General features: G+C 45.7%; 1 protein-coding gene across 2 annotated transcripts in view; it reads right to left on the reverse strand.

The window, feature by feature from the left end:
• The window catches only part of rarga (retinoic acid receptor gamma a), a 73,242-nt gene extending 56,083 nt beyond the window's left edge, over nucleotides 1-17,159 (reverse strand). The window contains exons 1-2 of one of the 2 annotated variants that reach the window (XM_079521268.1): nucleotides 17,143-17,159; nucleotides 7,230-7,301 (exon numbers count right to left, since the gene is read on the reverse strand). The gene's annotated coding sequence lies outside the window, so the exon portion shown is untranslated. Of the gene's footprint in view, nucleotides 1-7,229; nucleotides 7,302-16,846; nucleotides 16,934-17,142 lie in introns of those variants that run through there. The other variant, XM_079521269.1, reaches the window with a different exon arrangement.
• Between the last annotated feature and the right edge of the window lie 52 nt (nucleotides 17,160-17,211).

A 17,211-nucleotide genomic window follows, 5' to 3' on the forward strand; every position in this document is an offset into this window, starting at 1 on the left:
GGGGGGCACACAGGAGGCAACGGGCGGACAGGCGAGAAGCCGGACGGAGACCAGGCAGGCAGGCGGGCCGGCTGGCCGGCAGGCAGCTAGTAACATGGGCCAGCTATGGGTACGTAGTTTCAGGTCTAGTGCGGGGAACTTTCCATCGTAGCCTCAGAGGTGCACATCAGCAGTAAAACCTACTTTTTGGTTGTTTCTTCAAATACTCGATTGTCACAGAACTCTCTACACGTCGTTGAGCACCGCTGGTTACATTTGACACGATCCATTGGTCTTATCTAGACAAAGCGCCATGTAGCGCACTAAATGAAATCAATCTGAATCTAGTCTATCTAGGCCGCTAACAAGATGAGGCAAGCTCAAGCAAAAAAATGGGATTCTCTGTTTGTTGAGTTGTGTGTTTGTTTCCACAAAGAGAGAGATCATAACAGCAGCACATGAAGGAGTGGAGAACGCAAGTGCGACGGGGAGAGAAGGGGGGGGGGGGGGGGAATAGGCAACCGTTCCCACAGATTGAATGTCCGTCAAACAAAAGGATATCAAATCCTCTGTGAGCAAAACAACAATCGTCCCTTTAACCGTTGTTAAAGAAGCCCACCCTCCGGGCAATAAGGGCCGCTGCAGTCAAGCATAACAAATAAATCACTGCATCTCACTCAGGAAGCTCCGTCCGCACCACACACCCGAGCGAGGGAGGGAGGGAGGGAGGGAGGCGGCCGGCTTTTACTCAGCAGAAGAAGAAACCACAGGTGATTACTCTGCGCATATGAGCAGGATTCTTGGTGCCACGGTTGGCCCACTGTGTTTACGGTTGTGTTTCCTCTTCTGCACTAAGAAAACACAGGAGCTACACAGAACCGCGTGGCTGTCATATTGAGAGGTATTGTTGTGTGTTTATTTGCGCTGCAGATGGATATTTGCGTTAAAAAGTCAAAATGTGCTGGCCGGGCGCTCCCCACAAGACACCTTTTCATTCGGTATACTGTAATGCAGTGGTTCTCAAAGTGGTGTCCATGGATGGATGGATGGATGGAGGAAAGACTTTGATATATCTTGAAATTGTTTTAATAGAAATTTGGAATACCGGCGATCTTGCAAAGACCACAAATCTATGGAGATTCCTGCCACAACTCTTACTTTTGCAGATTCAAATTTCGTGTGACACTGTAGTATAATCAAGCAAAAGTGGTTTCTGCCCAACAGCAACAATATCAATTTGGAGGTCCTTGACATGAAGATGTCTGTGGCTGTGAGAACCACTGCTGTACTGGAACTGTAGCCCAGGTTTGTGTTCTGTTGACAGGTTTTGTGTAGGGTTACTCCAAACACCTCATCCCATGTGTAATTAAAAAGAAACGTCTTCAAGGCTGAAGTTAAACTATCTGTCAGTCAAACCGGGCAGAGCAGCAAGTCAAAACCTTGACTGGAGGGTTTGAGTGAATCTTAAATTCACAGCCTCAAGATAAGTGAACTTTACCATTCGTTCTGGCAGGGAGCAGATTGGCACAATCAACCAAGACTTTTCTCTATTTTCCACCCTGACTTGCCCACTCCTGTTCATTCCCCCTACCCTACACACAACAATACTGTACATGTCTTTACTGAGCACTGCATTACAACCGTTAACATTATAAACCCGTTTATGTTGATCCGCATTCATCAAGGAAACGTGAGCTCACGGGTTGTGTGTCACGGGTGAAATCAGGCTAACAACACTGCCGTCAAACAACGACTTTAATGACCAAGTATCCAAACCCAGATTAACGTTCCCAATTGTCTTGCGGGGGAAATGAATCATGAGATGTCATCGCTGCTTAATACGTCTACAAAGAGCCATCGGGGATTGTTTATTGTTTGAGTGTCATTGCAGATAAATTAAAAACGTTCTAAAATGAAGGAGAAAAAAAAAGGAACGTAGAGAGACGTAATCCGATCTCGCTGCTGGCATCAGTGGTATTTTGGCTGTGAAAGCGATATCGTCAACACGGTTTATTAGCAGAGGTAAAGCTGACAGGCTCGCCGTCTCTCACCCACTGCCTTGTTAATACCTCTGAGAGAGACAGCTATTGACAGACGGTCCTACGCCTCCCCAACAGCCCCGCATTCCACTCAACTCAAACTTGTTTGACATCTGCCTCCCCTTGGCATCACACAGAGACATACTATACCTGCTTACAACAACAATACAAACCACTGCCTTTTGTAATCATTTGTCATTTAAAAAAAAAAAAGAAGATATACCGTCTGAGGACTGTCACTAGGGAGTGCCATTGGGCAATCCTTTTGTTTTGGTAGCTATAAATCATCATCACCATTGCTCACGTCAATGCCCCAAAAAGTTGCTTCTTTTTTCTTTTCTTTTTTTCTTCTCTTAAATCTATTTCAACATAAGCCCGGGGAGGGCTGTGTATTGACTTGCAGTGGTGGAGAACAGTATGGAAAGAGTGAGAAATCACACACAGACATAAAACACTTTGTGACATGATGAAGTCATCCTGTGCTTATTTCCATGATGTGCTCTCTGGAGTGTTCAGCTCAGAGACTCCAGAGGGTCATCCTGTGCTTATTTCCATGATGTTCTCTCTGGAGTGTTCAGCTCAGAGACTCCAGAGGGTCCAGCAATACAACTAAACACAGCATAATCCTACAGTAAGTTAATTTGACCCGCTACAGGGCTGCACCTGGACCCCCAAATGGACACTAATTAGCCTGCGGACCCCCATTTGAAATGATCTGCCAGGGACCCCCATAAGAGAACGTTTTTACGGCTCTAGCAGTGATTCTCAACCCGTTTAATTTCAAGGACCCCCAGTTTGACATGCGTTAGTCTACGAACCCCCATTTGATGGCATTTCTATCTCTGGGACCCACAATTTATATTACATTTATGTTCAAATGTGTACACTCTCAGAGTTACAGACCCATAAGGGTCCATTTGGTTTCAAACTATCATTTAGCTAACAGACTTTGCCGAAGCGAATGTTCGGTTTGAAAACACTGTGGAAAAGATTGACACCATCTATTTGGACTGGATGACTCGTTGCATTCTGAATGTTAACAATTGAAATGTAACAATTATATTGTACTGTGATGCCCGAGAGAACTTGCTTGTTCACAAAAACAGAAAAGAATAAAAATAAAGTAAAAAATAAATAAAAAACTATCATTTAGCTGGGGGGACCCCCTGGAACTCCCTCAAGGACCCCTGGGGGTCCCCGGACCCCACTTTGGGAACCTCTGCTTATAGATTATCTTCTTAGCGATTATTCCACTGGAAAGAAGAAGATGGGCATTTTTTTAACGAATCGGTGCGGAAAATTCCGAATAGATTTGTTATTGATTGATTGGCTGAAGCAATTAGTGTGATTAAGCACTTAAGCCCTATTTCACACTTCGCTGTACAGCGAGTGGTGTTGCACAAAAACAGCAAAGTAAAAGGTCACAACAATACATAAAGAACCCGCGCTAGCTCGGCTGTTTTGGGGAAATTGATTATTTTATGAACCTTGAGGATTTCAATTTTTAGACGAACTGTTTTAAATACACTCTGCTCTAAAGGACGGGGCAAAGAACCGCTGGAGCGTCCAAACCACTTTACCCATTATGGACGGGAACCCCTTTTGGTGTTTCCATTATGGTATACTGTAGCTATTGAAAAATAGCAGATCTACAAGCTCTGGCGCAAATCTTTGAATATATATTCTTTCAGAGCAAACGTTTTTAACTCATTAAAAAAAATTGCCTCTGGGAGGGTCCCTGAAACAACATATTTTCAAATGGGGGGGGGGGGGGGGGGGGGGGGCGTCGGCAGCCAATTACATATCATTTTTGGGGGGTCCTTGAATGAAATAGTTTTAGAACCACTGATATAGAAACATATGGTTTTTCAGAAAACTGTCAGGAGGAAGACATTTTGTAGAAGCTGTTCTCAGGTCTAAATGGGTTTTAAGAACGAAACAATGACAATGCTAACAACGTCTAAAGGGAAAATGATAAAGGGGCAGACAAGAACGAGAGAGAGAGAGAGAGAGAGAGAGAGAGAGAGAGAGAGAGAGAGAGAGAGAGAGAGAGAGAGAGAGAGCTACTACTACTATGAGCATACCATAGTTATGGATCAAGTTTTGTGATGGTCTCCTTGACACAGGAACACTCAAGACTGTTCCACTTGAATGCAACATTTCTCCTCCTCAGCTCAGAGTAAAAAAAAAGAAAAAACAATCCCTCTCACTATAAAACAGGGCATACAATGGCTGGCTGTTAGAAACTCTGCTTTTAACCCCTGGAACAAAAAAGAGAGAACAAAACACTAAAAGAAGATAATGTGCACGCACGCACGCACGCACGCACGCACGCACGCACGCACGCACGCACGCACGCACGCACGCATGCACACACACACTGTAGAACTAGAACACACTCACGCACGCATATACACATGCACACCAAACACATGTAGCAAAACAACACACTCACGCACATGCACTCCCCACACATGAGCGTGCACACATGCACACACACACACACACTCACCACAAAACCCACATGCTCTCACTCTCCCTCTTTCACATACTATACACATACACGCCACAAGTGTAAGTTTGCGCAAAAGGATCTTTTAATGACGGCTCGGGGGCAGGCTTGAAAATGTATATCCTCACAATCAGAGCTAGCACACCTGCAAAAATAGACACAGGAAATGTTGTGCAGATAGTTTCCTTGCTAATTATAGTGTGGTGATGGGGAGCACCCCCCCCCCCCCCCCCTGATTCCCCTAAAACCACCTGTCCTGCCCCTCCCCACCACTTGGACATAATTACTATAGAAATTCCTGGAAGAGACAGGTATCAACAACTCCCCAATTTATAGCTCAAAGTCATGTCTCAGAAAAAGTGAAAGATGTTTACGGATTATGGTTAAAACAAAGAATGGTGGGCTATCATTTGTGTTATGTTTTTTTCTTTTTTTTAAGATTTAGTTTTTGGCTTTTGTGCCTTTGTTGATAGTTACAGTGAAGACGGACAGGAAAGAGGGAGAGAGAGAAGGGGAGAGACATGCAGCAAAGGTCGTCATGAGCGGGACTCGAACACGCGACGCGCCGTCAGGACAAGGCCTAAATGTGGCTGCACCTGGACCGCTAGGCCAGCGGGCGCCCCATCATCGGTGTTATGTTGAGCCAGTAGTGTAGTCAATACAATAAGATGGTGAATGACATTTTCTATTGCTTGGCAGAATATAATGTATTTGGATAAAAGGTGACAAAACTTTCAAACAAACAAAAGTGGCAAACAAAGTAAACTGTGTCTTTAACTTAGCATATACGACACACGATTTGAGAGACTTAAAAACTATTACTCAAGTTGCGCACAAGTTCATTATGAGAAATATGTTACCTTTCTCCCTAAGCGGTTATTTCAGTCGGCATACCTTTCAACGATCTATTGTTACCGGAGTTCTTGTGTAAAGCGTGGTTGTTGGCTCACTGTCCCTGAGGATTTGAGGACTTATCTGCTGCACGATGTGTAAACTATCATTATGACCATAGGCATACGGGAAATGAACGAGGTTGTTTTTTGGTGAGGTTGGCGATGCGAAAACACTCGGCCACAAAAAAGCCCAGCAATCACCAACAATGAAACATGGCCATTTTAAGCCTGTGATCTACAGCACATTCATTCATCATTGGTTCAAAACTATAATTTCCATGTCATCACTCCCGAACAAAAGAAAATGCAATGATTCCACAGCCACACACCATAGGATTTGTATTATTAACCTAACACGACTCCCTGTGGAGGGCCTGATTCTCTTTCGCTACAAGGCAAAAAAGAAAAAAAGAAAGTAAAAAAAGGCATGATGGGTGGAGTGCCGAGGGAGCGAAAGCAGCGATATTACTCTGCTTTATAGATGAGCAGCGTTTTCCTCCTCTCCAGATGTCACAGAGTTAAAGTCAAAATGATCGTAAGATCAGGCGACCGCGGACTTCACAGGCTTCATGGACTTTCAACAACACCTCCCTTTTCTCACTCGTTGTCTTTACGTTCTTCTACGGAAATGTCCCCCTCTCTCTCTCAGCATTCTCACACTTATGTCAGCGTCAACGAGGGGGAAACCGTTGCGGTGGACAGTCAGCAGGTGCAAACCAAGGCAGCAGTGGTCTATACCTACAGTCAAGGCTGCTCGGTTCTGGGCCAATCACTGCTGCAGCCACAGACCCAAAGCCAACGCAACACAACACAATCTAGGCGAGAACAGGAGACACCGAGAGTGACAGCATGGCCTTCCGCCAGTCGCCTGATCTGTATCTGATATCCAAATCATGCGGCACTAAATGTACCGTCTTGCTTGCCGATTGCCGCGGCACTGTAACAAGTGGAACCTGTTAACCTGCCACTTATGCTGCCAGCGCCACTTTGACTGACACGGCCTGTCGTGGACGGAAGAGAATAGAAGAACAAAAGAATAAACTTTACACAGGGATGAATGTTTAGGTGGTGGGAAACAATGCTCCCCTAACCCCCCCCCCCCCACCCCCCCACCCCCCCACCCCCCAAGTCCTGCGGTCATATGTTGTATAAAGAAAAGAGGGGAGAAAAAAAGGCAGGTCAAGGGTGGGTCATTCCTCTAGCTACACACATTCGCCCAGATCAAACACATGCAAGCATGTATACGCTTACACACACACATATGCTAATAATAAAAAGCTCCACAGGCGCAGTAACACTTGAAACACTCACTAACAAGCACACATGTGCGTGTGCACACATGCGGCGCGCGTGTGCACGGTCAGACACACACACACACACACACACAAACACATGCAGAAGATACACAGCGTATAGCCAACCAGTCCTCTTTAACGCGTTCGTAAAAGACAGACACAAACAAACGCACAGCACTGGGAAGGCAAGCAACAAACAAAATGTATGACGGGGATACGATTTACAGTCCTCGCACAGAAAAGCTGTCCAGGTTTATGGAAACCATAAACCATTCTCAATGTGTCCTAAACGCCTTGCGTTCTCAGCCCCCTGTCTTCAATTAAAACTCTCAACACCCCCCGCCTCCCCCCCCCCCCCCCCCTGAAAAGAAAAGAAAAAAGAATTGTCTCTACTAGCCCTGTTAAGACCGAGAGAGACAGAGAACAGAGAAAAAGCAGCAAAACTGTGTCTATAGTCTTAACTCAAGAAGTTTAGAAGAAGTTCTCAGGAGTTCTTTTCAAAGTTACTCACCGGCTACGGACGGTGCTGCTGAACTGATAGAGCTGAGATGAAGTACTTGGCAGAGCTGACTGATGAGTGGACCTAGCAAAGGAAAAGGAAAAGAGATTTGTGTACGTTCATCACAGTCCCTCTGACAGCAAAGACAGAGTAGCAGTGAGCAGCTCTCTCTCTCTCTCTCTCCCTCCCTCCCTCCTTCTCTCTCTCGTGCTCTCCCTCCTCCTTTTTCTCGCTCCGTCTCTCTTAAAAATCACTCTTTCACTCCCTCAACACAGGCACACAACAGCAACACTCACCGTCTCGCTTGCTAAGAAATAATTATACTCTCTGATTCATAAAGCCTGCCCTCGTCACGTGACCTAACACTTCAAATATACAGCACATTTTTTCACAAGCCACAAAATGCCTAGAGGGAAGAAAAAGGCCCAGAGAGCTTAAGTTTCTGTTTTTAATTCTCTCTCTCTCCCTTATTCGTCTCTCTGCGAATTCTCCTTTTCTCTCTCCACCATTTTCTGTCTCAGCTTTCGCGAAGCCCCAGTCGCAGGCTGTTTTGTATGCTTTTAAAACCCGAGAGCGACGTACTAGCGACCTCATTTACCGGACAAAAGTTAGTGTTTATGGAGCGCATTATGAAAGCAATTTTGGATCTCTTAGTACATAAAACAGCTCTACAAACATGTTGCATTTTAGGCCTCCCTGTTAAACATGAGGAAACATGGACAACAATCAGAGCGTTGCGTTCAAAGCGAGACAAAAAAACAAACCCCAACAGTTCTCTGGACAAAGCACCTGCCAATATTCTGGAAAGAATTATGCAACCTAAAATATTTTCTCCAAACATTCAACAGAATAATGACTGATTCAATCATGTTTCGAAATCCCTTAAAGTCCTATAGTAAAGCTAACGGTGGCATATAGCATAGCGCGGGGAAGTCCCCAATGAGATGGCAGGGCTCTGTGGCAGGCAGCAGTTTAGGGTGTGCCCCAGAATGTGCCCCTCTCTCTCTCTCTCTCTCTCTCCACATGAGATCATAAGTTTCAGATGTGTGTTTGTGTGTTTGTGGTTCTGGGCGTGTGCCTCGCTCTCCGAATGCGATGTTTCTCGAGTTGTTTTGGTTGCAAGGAGCACCCTAAAACCTCAAGGCTGGGGAGGAGAGGGCACACCTCAACGGTACCTCTCTCTCGCTTAGCCATGAAACCCCTCTCGTGGGGCTTGCCGCCAGCCGTGCACACGTGTGTGTGTGTGTGTGTGTGTGTGTGTGTGTGTGCGTGCGTGCGTGCGTGCGTGCGTGCGTGCGTGCGTGCGTGCGTGCGTGCGTGCGTGCGTGCGTGCGTGCGTGCGTGCGAACAGTTTACACACAGTTTCACTCAGCGGACCACAACGGACGTATTGTAAGCTCTGTGGCTTTTTTGTGTTTTATCCTTTTTGACAGTTACGTACAAATATATGTGCATGTACTGTATATCCATTACATATACATACACACATTAAAATACATACATGCAACTTCTCAGTGGGTCATTGCCATCAGGGGGGTTATGGTGTGGGTGAAGTATAGGTACTCCCTCTACCTCTCTCTATTGTTTCTGTATTTCTGATTGTACTGTATCTCTCATTGCATGCGTGAAATAGGCCCTTCTCCCTCCCTCTCTCGCCTATCACCCACGGCCATCACCCACTCTCTCTCTCTCTCTCTTGCGCTGATCAAGCCCCGCCCCCTGTCATTTCACCCCAATTACGTGGGCGAAATAAGCTCCCGTCGCTATGCGACGTCAGACACAAGAGAAAGCGTTGCCTGACAAAAGCGAATTGCGCATGTCCATATTTGTCCATCTCTGTGCGCCTGCCGTTGCAAGGGTTACGTTGGCGTCCCAAACTGTCCTTTACCTTTCAGGAAATGGAAAAAAAGGGAACCTATGAGATCAGATTCTAAAAATGTCTTCTACATCCTGACAGTTTTCTGAAAAAGCTATGTTTCTATGTCAGTGGTTCTTCGATTTTTCAAAAATAGCAGACCTACAAGCTCGTAGCGCGCCACTCGGTGGCGCGCTATGAGCTTGTAGATCTGCTATTTTTCAATAGCTAAAGCATAACATAATGCTAACACCAAAAAGGGTTCCCGTCCAAAATGGGTTAAAACACTTTCCCAGTGGCGACAAATATTTGTCAAAAAGTTTTTCAAAAATATAAATCTACAAGCTCAGACACACTGGGCTTGTAGAACATAAAACATAAAAAGATGGAATGTGAAGATGCAAGGTTTCTGCTCTCAACAGTGACGACGTACTGTATCTGTAGCCATTTCCTCTCCATCTTATATACAGACTACATTCTTTTTTTCTCCTCGCCTAAACTCCTATACCATTCTTATCTAAAGAAAAGCAATACAGTAAGCATTTTACTGCCCACTTATCAACTTACACATGCACTACATATTCTGAAACCTTGCACAAAATTATGCCTTCCGAGCACATCGGCCACGCCTCACTAAACATTCTGCTAAATTTCACAGTCTGGAGCGTAATCGTACCGAAGCAGCATGCCGCGCTGTCTTTTTTTGGTATACGCAAGTCCCTTCTACCTGTATCAACTCCTATATAAGGCCTGTGAGCATTGCTCCGTTTGTGGCCGAATCTCCCGAAGTGGCCCGCAGAGACGATGATCTTTGGCTTGTCCCCACATACCCTGACCTCAATATGTCTCTCTCTAATCAAGTCAAGCCATCATAATCACATAAAGGCTCAAATAGCCGGGCCAGCTCTTCGTATCCCCATGTGCTCCCAATGTATGCATTGCACATATGTTCAACAGTAGTGTATTAGAAATGGCCTCTCATGCTTTGTTGAAATGGAGAGAAAGATAGATAGATAGATAGATAGATAGATAGATAGATAGATAGATAGATAGATAGATAGATAGATAGATAGATAGATAGATAGATAGATAGATAGATAGACAGACAGACAGACAGACAGACAGACAGACAGATAGATAGACAGATGTTATAGCGCCACCATGAGGCTGATGTGAATAAATTTAAGTGGCATTTCTTCCTCGTCGTAGTGACAATGTGCATGCGTAATTTCACGGAAATCACACATTTTGGCATTTTGTTTGAAACGAACAAATCCTGCAAGCTTTGGAAGGCAATCTTAGCCAATCGGGATGGAATATGGGAAATGGGACTGATCCGTGTTGATCACATGACTATAGAGATAGTGTATACCAATTCGCACGATGTATTGTTAAAATGTGTATGAGTAATGTAATGAAATGTGTTTTGCAAAAATCGGCCTCATGGTGGCGCTATAACAGGCCATTCTGAAGAATTTGGGGCAGAGGTTAGTCGTTGGCATCCAAGGAGTGTGTGTGCGCAGAGTTTGGCATCCGCCGGGCCAATGGTGCCGGAGATTAGCTGTACACGGACGGATGGACGGACACACGGACACACACACACACACACACACACATGGGCGGACGGAGTGCAAAACATACTCTCTCCCCATGCCTTCGGCCTGGTGGAGACGATAAAGTGTCCATTACAGTCAGTCAGTGCGTCATAAGTGTCTCACTGTATCTCGCCATAAAAACATATAAACACAAATAATAAAGGTTAACAGTGCAGTGCCAAACAGTGTCCATTGGTCAGTGCAAAAACGTGACGAGTGGGGAAAAAAGCGAAGAAACAGCACAGGAACCCCCCCCCCCCCCCCTCGGAATGTCATTAGAGGTCTGACGTGGATTGGTTAAATGTAATTAGTATGAATGAATCTGCATTAGGTAGTATATGAGTGTCTTTCAAGTTGGCATTAGTTCTTTTTTTCACCCCAGCCTTTCTTTTCAGTAGAAACCTTATATTCAGGAAGCGGCAAAAAGCACTCACTTCCACAGATCCTTATCCTCTCGTTTACATTTCCGTCATATGTGAGGCCTGTGAGGTTCTTAGCACAAATTCAAGGCCTCAACTATTTACATACTGATGTTAGATAAACTGGATAAACAGCTGATTAGTATATGACACAACCGAGTAATATTGGCATACAGCACTGATGACTAATTCTGCAGCATAAGCAATATATACCTTGGGTATCTAGTACAGTATACAGTATCTTCTATCTATCCATCCATCTATAAATGCATAAAATCTGTCTGTCTGTCTGTCTGTCTGTCTGTCTGTCTGTCTGTCTGTCTGTCTGTCTGTCTGTCTGTCTCTCAAGCACTGTCGGCTCGACCCCAAACTTGCCGTGTGTATCGCCGAGGACCCAAGTAGTGTATATTGGGCCAAGTGGGAAGTCGGTTCGGACTGGCAGTTGTCCAGAACACCCAAAAAAAGATCACACTTGTGTGAAGTGGGCACCTGGTATATGGTTGTTTAAAGTGCTGTAAACAAACATTAAAAGTCCATAGACATGGCTGCCACATGACGTCATGGTTAGTCCTCTAAACAAACATTAAAAGCCCATAGACTTGACTGCCATAGGATGTCATTCAAAAAGCCAGACGTTGGAGAGTTGCTAGTATCTGTCTGTCTGTCTGTGTCTCCCCCGAGTCCCTTTTATGCCCATATATGGAGATGTCATCAGTATGACGTCATAGACTGGCCTCCAAGTACTATGATACTACTTCAAATCGACACGAAAAATTTGAATAGATTTTTGAGGGGCGCTAGCCCCTCCTCCTATGTCCAGTTTTGAGTGTTTGTCCCAACACAAACATTGAATGCCATTGACAATGAATGGCCAGTTTTTAGTGTTTGTGTAAACACAAACATCGCGTAAACACAAACATTGAAGACGAAGGTGAGGACGCAAATTCTCACTGCATGGCCGGAATGTGATGATGTATTATGACGCATGATTATAAGAGCGTCCCTCACTTCACACGAGTGTGATTTTTTTTACCGTAGTCTGATTAACCACTTTAAACCACAAGTTGTTTTTTTAAAGCCGATGCGAAGTTGTCAGCTTGTAGATATGCCGTTTTCACTATTTGTTTTCATGATTGGTAATTGAAGCGAGTAGAACGGGCATCACATAACCAGAGGGGCATGCGCTCCCAACGGGCTGTGGATTCACAACACAGATTACTATGAGTCAAAGAGAGCATGCGCTGGTGGTGTAATAACACTGCAAAGCTAAAGGGCTAACGGAGACCCTGCAAGTGTGTCAATGTGTGTAGTCAAGCACAAGTGAAGATACCCTTGTGTGTCAATGTGCTGAACATGCCATGCTTCTTATTGAATTATGGCAGTGAGTTTGAGGAGGCTAATGTGTGTGTGTGTGTGTGTGTGTGTGTGTGTGTGTGTGTGTGTGTGTGTGTGTGTGTGTGTGTGTGTGTGTGTGTGTGTGAGAGAGAGAGAGAGATTACACGCGTGCACACACAAGTGAGCATGTGTGTGTGTGTAAAGTGCATGTGAGCATGCCTGAAAAATGTGTGTGTGTGTGTGTGTGTGTGTGTGTGTGTGTGTGTGTGTGTGTGTGTGTGTGTGTGTGTGTGTGTGTGTGTGTGTGTGTGTGTGTGTGTATGTGCGTGTGTGTGCGCGTGTGCGTGCGCGTGTGTGCGCGTGCGTGCTGTGCACGGATGAGTGTGCGTAGCCAGCCAGTAGCAGTGCCGGGGTCAGAGGTTACTAGTGTTTGTGTTTCAGTGTCAGTGAAGTGTGCTGCAGCCCGAGATTTATGATCCTTGTGTCTGGGAGGCTGCAGAGTGGAGGATAATGAAGATAGATCAGGGTGCTATCTCTACTGCCCTCTCTCTCACTGGGCACCACTGGAAACATGGCCTCTGGCCTCCACCACGCTCGTATCATTAACTCCAGCCCAGTGACATCATAACATACGGCCCGGGCCCCGTGACATCAATCCTAACACAGTCTAGCTCTGACAACAAGTCGAAGAGGCGGAGAGGCAATTCCTCACACACACACACACACACACACACACACACACACACACACACACACACACACACACACACACACACACACACACACACACACACACACACACACACACACACACACACACACACACACACACACACACACACACACACACACACACACACACACACACACACACACACACACACACACACACACACGCTGGAGTCATCCAGCGAGCACACAGGCATTGTTTAGTATAGTTCGGCGTTCCTGACTCCCTTCTGGTGTGCGTTCAAAGATATACAATATTCATGAAAATCCCGCACTCCGCCGTGTGTTTCCACTTAGTTTGCAGCAGGGCGACTTATTTGCATTCGTGAAAGTACAGAGGAACGGGAGCCTGGGGCTGCCTGGCAGCGGGAACGCAGGAACACAGAGAGAAAAGACAAACAGGAGAGGAGAAGAGAGATGGAGAGGGAATAAGAAAGGGAGGGAGGGAGGGAGGTTATTAGGGCTAAAGAGAGAGAGAGATGCGTAGGAGAGGTGGTGCACAGAGAAGCGAGCGATGGAGGGAGGAGTCAGGAAGAGAGAGAGAGAGAGTGAGAGAGGCAGAGCGGTACAACAGTAAATCGAAGTAAATAAAATAATACATGTACAAAGAAATAAAATAATACATGTTCAAGAATAGCAAAAATAGCACTTCAACAAGCTTGCGATGCCTTGTGAGCTTGTAGATGCATGGCTTTTTTATATTTACTGATATACAGTATATAAAAACAATTACAATTAAAACATGTGCTTCTCGATTATTCAATTAATCGTAAATGATAATCAATAAAATGATCTCGAAGAAAATAATTGAAGAGAGACTGGTCAAGACAAAGTGAGACAAGGGGCAGTAAATGAGTTGGGACGGTTTCGGAAAAAGCCATACGGGGAGTTAGATGCGAGAGAGGGAGGGACTGACTGTTGTATAGGGGGGGTGGGGGCGATGCTATGAGCAGTGAGGGGAGTGGGGGCGGGAGCGGTGCTGGTGGCGGCAGGTTTTAATCAGGAACAAGATGCCTGTAATGAGATCACTATTTCCCCGCATTCAGATTGATGTCATGTGAAGTTTGGTGCCGCGCTGAGAGACTCACGGGGGACGCAAAGCAGGCAGCCAGGCACATGCCCCCCTCCACACGCGCGCACACACACACACACACACACACACACACACACACACACACACACACACACACACACACAGTATAGTCTACACTCGCTTGCACTTTCTTAGTTACAGAGTTAAACACACATCCTGTGAAATGAAGGCGCTCATTCATCTAGCCTGGCAAAATGTGGTCTTTTAGAGTGTGTGCGCCTTGAAGTAAAACATACACAGAGGAATACTACAGTCAGAGGAAAATGAGTTACTCATAGAAGCAAAGCAAAGGAGAAATGTATGTGTTAGTGAAGCCTGATTTATACTTTGTCGTAAGATGGCGTCGTGCAATGAATGAACATAGCCAATCTACAAGCTCACACAAGTGGTCATACGACACACGTTGTGAGCTTGTAGATCCACGATTTCTATGCATAACTGTTGTTGACCACCATTGCATGACACGGTATACATACATGAACCCCAGCATCGGTATTCTGAAAATAGCAGATCGACACGCGTCGTGAGTGAGCTTGTCAATCGGCTGTTTTCAGCAAAGATAGTTAATAATGTACAGGCAGCGACAACAGAAAAGAAAGTATAGAGCCCTGCGAGACTCCGCTCAACAACAAGGTTTAAGTGGTTAAGCATCAGACATACAGTATACTCGCCAATCCCCATCCCATATATACATTATACACTACTAGAAAATCTGGAGCGTCCATTTAACTCAAGAGTGTTGGCGTCTGTTTTTTAAATGAACACTAAAACTACTCTACACACATGCAATAACGACATTGTGTAGCTGTAGCCAAAAGCATTGTTTTTTGGGGGGGTTTGTTTTACTACTGAGAGGGAGTGAGAGATTTACCGAACCAGATTGAGAGAGAAAGAGAGAGAGAGAGAGAGAGAGAGAGGAAGAAGGGGGAAAGGAGAAAATTAGAGAGTGAAAGCAAGAGAGAGAGAGAGAGGTATGTGCCTTTTTTTCCGGGGTGTACTCTGGGGGCTGTCCACCACGAGAGCTACCACCAGCATGTGTGCCAGTGGTGGAGCAGCGCTCGGCCTGTTCCCCAACATGTGTGTCCAATGAAAGGTGAATGGCTCTCCTGTCTATACTTTCCTCAAAAAAATCAACCATGATGTCACCATGAACCCTTCCTGAACCCACCTCTGTCAAAAAGCATTACTCCTGCGCTCCCTCTTTCTGCCTCATTTTCGGTTCCACCTCTCTCTCTCTCTCTCTCTCCCTCTCTCTCTCTCTCTCTCCTTCGCCCTCCGTTCCTGTCTCTCGCTTTGCTTGAATTCTTTCACCGAAAACCGCATTCTTTTTCTCCTCGCTATTTCATATTCTGGTAGTCTTCCACTGGCGTCCCTCCCATCGATGAACCCCCCCAACCCTCCACATCTCTCTCTCTCTCGCTCTCACTTTCTCCTCACCTCTGTCGCCAAAGCACGGAGGCACACGTTTTTTTGGGCTATATCGCTCTAATTGAATCACCCACGGGCACAACTCTCTGCCAAATATGCCAGGATGTTCTGATTAACATGGACTTTGTTTGAGCAGTGGTTTTGCAAAAGGGAAAAAGAATTTGCTCAGGGTGCTGGTGGAGGGGTGGGGGATAAGGGGTGGGGAGGCAAAATAGGAGGAATGGGGGAGGAAGCAATTGAAAGGGGGGAGAGAGAAGAGCAAGAGGGAGAGGGAGAGAGAGGGAACACTGGAAGAGAGGGGTGGTGGGGGCAGCTAGGAGGCAGCCAAAGAGACACATATGGAAGTGATTCTGTAATTACTGCAAATCTGTGAGCTCAAAAGGAAAGGTCTTCTTTTCCATGCCTCCTTCCCTGCACATAAAACTGCCCTTGTGAGAAGCCTGGGTACTAAATAGTACACACAGTCACACAGAGAACTAAAAGAAAGGGGGGAAAAATAGAACGTTTTAATTTGTTTTTCTTTCAGTCAATAACCTCACATGCCTCGTGCCGAGGTTCTGGTTTTGGTCGTTATGTTTTTGTTAAGAGAAGTATCATTGATCAGATATAAGTACAACGCTATAGTGTTATTTTGGGTCATTTTCATCCGCATTCTTTGCTTTCTTTTTGTGCTTTGTGTGCTGAGCTTAATCAACTGCACGGTGTAATTCAATCTAAACAAACAAGGGTGCCTCAACCTGGTATAAACGTGTTAAAGCTCTCATCACCCACAGCTAAACTGGCATCATCCACATAAAGAGCCCTTTCAATGGAGGGAGGGAGAGGGGGGGGGGGGGGGGGGGGGGTAGAGAGAGAGAGAGAGAGAGAATGAGAATCCATCTGAGGGGGGGGGGGGGGGGGGGTGACAGTCAGACAGTGATGATGACTGTCTCTTTAGCCCCCAGGCGAGCAGTGCTTTGCAGGTGTGTATGTTGGCAGCGGCTCCTGTTCAGTCCCCAAACAGTACCAGCAGCCTATAATTATCCCATGCCCTGCCATAACGTGTTCTCATGATGTGTGCGTGCGTGAGTCATCCGCACACATCGTCGATTGACGAGCCTGCCTACTTTATTCTCCCAGAGATCTAATTAATCACGACAGGAGATGATTTATGTAGAGTATACACACAATCCTACCTTCTTCTTTAGCCTAGAGTAGATTGCGCCTCGTGTTCAAAGGAGAACATTCCCGAGAAGTTTGGAAAGTAAATACTTGATGACGGACGCACGCACGGTCGCACGCACGCATGCACGCATGCGAGTTGCTTTGAGCGAGGCGAAACAAAAAGAATCACCAGAAGCAGTCGCAGCCGGGGGGGGATAGGCGGACACACACCAGACGTCCGGTAAACGGTAATAATATGTTCATTTGGCTTTGAGGTTTGGGTTGAGAAATCATTCAAGTCATAGTCATTATTTCGTGTAATAATTACCTTCCTTCATAGTTCACAGGCAATCCGTCCCACTTCTGCGCCAGGGCAGGGGCGTCGAATCAGAGAGAA

This window comes from Electrona antarctica (assembly GCF_951216825.1).
Source record: "Electrona antarctica genome assembly, chromosome: 2".
NCBI classification, from domain to species: Eukaryota; Metazoa; Chordata; class Actinopteri; order Myctophiformes; family Myctophidae; genus Electrona; species Electrona antarctica.